Raw genomic sequence first — 4,811 nt, forward strand, 5'->3', positions numbered from 1 at the left:
AGAAAGAAGAAAGAAAGAAAGAAAGAAAGAAAGAAAGAAAGAAAGAAAGAAAGAAAGAAAGAAAGAAAGAAAGGGGAAAGAAAAGAAAGAAGAAAGAAAATATTTTGAACTGACTGATAAAGAATATACAATACACCAAAATTTATGGTATGCAACTAAAGCAGTGTTTAGAGGGTAATTTATAGCTTAAGTGCTTATATTAAAAAGAAGAAAGGTTTAAAATCAATGATCTAAGTATCTACTTTAGAAAGCTGCAAAAAGAACACATTAAATCTAAAATAGAGAAAAAAATGAACATAAGATAAAGGAAATAAATGAAAGACCAGAAAGTAATGAAATAAAAACCATACTCCAAATAGAAACAATTGGCAAAGCCACACTTTATTCTTTGACAAGATTAATAAACATTACAAATCCTTATTAACTAATCAAGGAAAAAAAAGTAAATGTAAATAACTCATTTCAAGGATGAAAGAGGGAATATCCTATAGATCCTACAGACATTAAAAGGATAATAGAAGAATAATATGAACTCTGTCAACAAAGTCCAGTAATTTATTTCAAGGAACAAATGTCTCAAAAAATATAACTTACCAATGCTGACTCAAGAAGAAACAGAAAATCTAAGCAGCCCAATTTCTATCTAAAAATTTCAATTCATTATCTTATTCAAAAACATTTCCACAAAGAAAACTTCAGACCCAGATGGTCTTACTGGTGACTTCTATCAAATACTTATAGACCCATTTTACAGAAGCTCTCAGAAAAAAAGAAAGGAAATGACCATTTCCTGTCTCATTTTATGAGGCCAACGTAATCCTAACTTTGAAAACCTGAGAAAGACATTTCTAGGACAAGGATTGTCTTATCCCCACTGCATGGAGGAGCACACTGAGGCTTGGAGTGCTGACACGACTTGTCCCAAATCCCAGGACATGAAGTGGCAGCGCTGGGGCCCAGGTTCCCATCCCAAGAAGTTTTTGCTACCATGCTGTCCTCTAGAAAGTGGCCCCTTTGCAATCTGCAGATCACATCCTATAGGCAGCAGCTCACACCTGCCGGGTCCAGGAGACGAGACCTGAGGAATGCCCCTTCTCCACTTCCTACCCCTAAAGGAATGTGGATGGTGGGTTTTGCGCCCCATCTCGCCCATTGTGTGAATCTTCCTATTTACAATGAACAGCTGTGTGAGGCCAAAGATATATGTGTGGTTATAGGAAAAAAACTTCCATATCACATCTGGTTTTGTCATTTGGGCCAATAATCCTGTCTAGTCCATTATGTATTGCTCTGTGTAACAGACACGGCACAGAAGGAATGCTTAAAAGTTTTAACAGGAAAGCAAGTCCCTGCCAGATGAAGATAATGGGGGGATCACAGCTTGGTAAGAGCAAAACTCTGCTCAGTTTTTACTTATGCAGAGACCCAAGCTGTGTTTAAACTGAAGCTGGAGTGTTATCGATTAATATTCAAATCAGCAACGTCTTGTGTTTTACCTATGGTCAGAACTTGAAATAACTGTCTCAGTTCCTCTGTGACCCTGAAGTTTTGATGTCCTGGGCGTGATTTTAGAAGGGTGCCATTGGCTAGAACGTGGAAATTGATCTCACAGTGTCTGTTGTAACGGGTTGCCAATCTTCGTGACCTGCTGGGGAACACGGCTTAGCTTCATCTCTCAGCCTTGACCTCTGTCACGTTATGCTGAGGCCTCCTCGTCAACTCTAGGGCCATGGTTTCCCATTGTCTTCTGCCTGTAATTTCCTCTCCTGAAGTCTACCTTTCCCAGCTTCACCGGAAGTTGTATTTCTAGGTTGTCTTTGGGTTAAACTACATATTTCTTAGTACGTCTCTCTAAATGCCAGCCTCAGTATGTATTACTGACTTTTCAAATTGAAATTCTCCAAACTGAGCTCTCAATGCATCCTCCCTATCTCCAGAGTCCTTCCTGTCTCAGCTAAAAGACAATTCCATTCATCCAGTTGCAAAAAACAAAAACCTGGTAGCTTTTATTGGTTGGCTGTACCTTTTCTCTCTGTCCCAGCCAATCTTGTTGTCTCTTAACTTTGGAAGAGACTCAGAGTTCTTATTGCTTATCACTTCTGTGGCTATCACCCTAAGCAAACCTCCTGATCTCTCATCCATGTTATTGCCAAGAGCCTCCTGACCGGGCTTGCTGGTTTCTCCCCTGCTCTGCTACTATTTTCTTTTTCTTTTCTTCTTTTTTTTTTTGTTTTTCGAGACAGAGTCTTGCTTTGTCATCCAAGCTAGAGTGCAGTGGCACAATCTCGGCTCACTGCAACCACTATCTCTAGGATTCAAGCGATCCTCTTGCCTCAGCCTCCCAAGTAGCTGGGATTACAGGCGCCTGCCACCATGCCTGGCTAAGTTTTGTATTTTTGGTAGAGACAGGATTTCACCATCTTGGCCAGGTTGATCTTGAACTCCTGACCTCATGATCCTCCTGCTTTGGCTTCCCAAAGTCCTGGGATTACAGGCCTGAGCCACAGCGCCCGGCTACTATTATTTTCAAATAGCAGCCAGAGTGTTCCTGTTAGAACTCAGAAGTCAGACCATATACCCCTGTGTGCAAAATCTGTAATTACCACCTTGCTCAGAGTAAAAGCACCATTCATTATAGTGCCCTGCAAGGCTCTACGCTAGCTGGCCCTTCTCTATGTCCCTCAACTCATCTCTACTCTTTGCTCTGGTGCCTCTTCCACTCAGTCACACTGGGCCCTTGCATACTTGAGGCAAGTTCCTAACTCGGGGCCTTTGCACCTGCCCTTCCCTCTGCCTGGAGTGTCCTCATGTCTGCAGGGCCCATTCTCTTGCTTCTTTTAGATTCCTTAGCGTGGAGGCCTTCCCTGACTACCCAAAATAAAATAGTCCCTTCTACTCTGACCCTCCTTACCCTCTGTTCTTGCTTCATTTTTTTTTTAACAGCGCATGTAACAGTCTGATGTCCTGTTTGCTTATCTAATGACACTTACAGTTTATCTTCCCCAGTGGACTATAAGCTCCATGAGGGCTTGAACTGATTTTATTCACTGCTCTCTCCCAGTGCCTAGAACAGTGACTGAGACGTAATAGGTACTCAAGAAATATATTTTAAATGGGCAAATAAATGAACATATTCCTCTAGCCTCATCTTCCAGAGAATCCCTCCCATTGAACACTAGCTTTTAAATAATTTTGATAATGATGATGACAAGCATTCCTTGAAAAAAACTTTGGCAGGTACAAAAAAATATTTAAAAACTAGAGATAATAGTTGTCAGTATATATATGTGTGTAGCATGTTGATTAAAACAAGCAAACAGAAAAATAATATGGCCAAAACATGCACAAACTACATCAGCACAGTGTGAGGAAAGAGTTGATTGGGTTCCAAGTTCTGTGAATTTACAACAATGGGTCCCTGGTCTCAACAGCATCCCAGTGGTAATCACACAGATGAGAAACCAGATGTTGGGTTTCTTGTGCAAAACTTTGTGGTGACATGGGTGGGGTTGTGTTGGACACCCCCTCCAGGTTCTACCTCCTAAATGTTTTATTTGGCAAGAATAGAAAGCATTCCCGGGAATTACACAGTGCCTATTGGAGTCTGTATTAGGAGAGGGATCGCTCAGGCACAAATGGATCACTCAGGCCCCGGATGTTTCCGGGGAAAGGAAATAGTGAAGTCTCTTCAGTGCTGTTTGACTCTCCCTGTGTCTGGGATTGCCAGATGTTTCAGGACACAGGTGCATGAGATGGTCCCATTTCCCAGGGCCTTGTCCTGTTTCCTGCTGTGTTGGGACATCTCATGACATCAGGACGTGAGATTCTCCCTGATTATAACTTCCTATATATTCCTCGTAAAAGCCAGTTTTCTATCTGTAGATGACCTACATAAAATCCCTACCCCGAACCCCCTGTGCCCTACAGACAGCTCCTACAAGTCAGGGAGTCAATACTATTGGGAGACAGGCAAGTCAAGCTCTCAGAGTGCCAGCTGGCTACATTTCCTCCTCTGCCCTCAACATTTCCTTCTCCCTCACCCTCAGCATCTAACCTACTGATTCTCAAACTTGGGCATGCCCCAGAACCTACTGGAAGGCTTTTTTTTTTTGAGAAGGAGTCTCGATCTGTCCCCAGGCTGGACTGCAGTGGCACTATCTCAGCTCACTGCAACCTCCGCCTCCTGGGTTCAAGTGATTCCCCTACCTCAGCCTCCTGAGTAGCTGGGACTATAGGTGCGCACCACCATGCCCAGCTAACTTTTTTTTTCCTGGGACCCTTCCTCATAGCTTCTAACTCAGTAGATCTGGAGTGGGGTTGTGGACTTTACACTTCCAGCAAGTTCCCAGGTGATGTTCATGCTGCTCGTCTGAGATCCTGCTTTAAGAACCACTGGTTTACTTCATCACTTAATGTGAAATCTCTCTTTTATCCATCTCCTCTCCATTCTTACTACTGTGAGTACAGGCCCCTCACAGATTTCTTAACTTTTAGAACTTGGAGAGACTTTAAACATAATAATTTTTCATAGAAATAAAATAGGCTCAAAATCATACGCCAGACAGTGGGAGCTAGGATTCAACTTTAGGTCCTTCAGACCCCTGGAGGGCAGCACAGTGGCTCACCCCTGCATGCTGGGTAGGACTCCCGGATGCTTGGAGAAGGACAGGCCACTGGGCAAGTCAGCAGAGCATCAGGGACTGAGACCCAGCTTTCTTTTTGTTGCTGTTTTGAGACCAAGTCTCGCTCTGTCACTGAGGCTGGAGTTCAGTGCCATGATCTCAGCTCACTGCAACCTCTGCCTCCTGCCT

This window comes from Colobus angolensis, unplaced genomic scaffold (assembly GCF_000951035.1).
Source record: "Colobus angolensis palliatus isolate OR3802 unplaced genomic scaffold, Cang.pa_1.0 Scaffold54, whole genome shotgun sequence".
NCBI lineage: Eukaryota > Metazoa > Chordata > Mammalia > Primates > Cercopithecidae > Colobus > Colobus angolensis.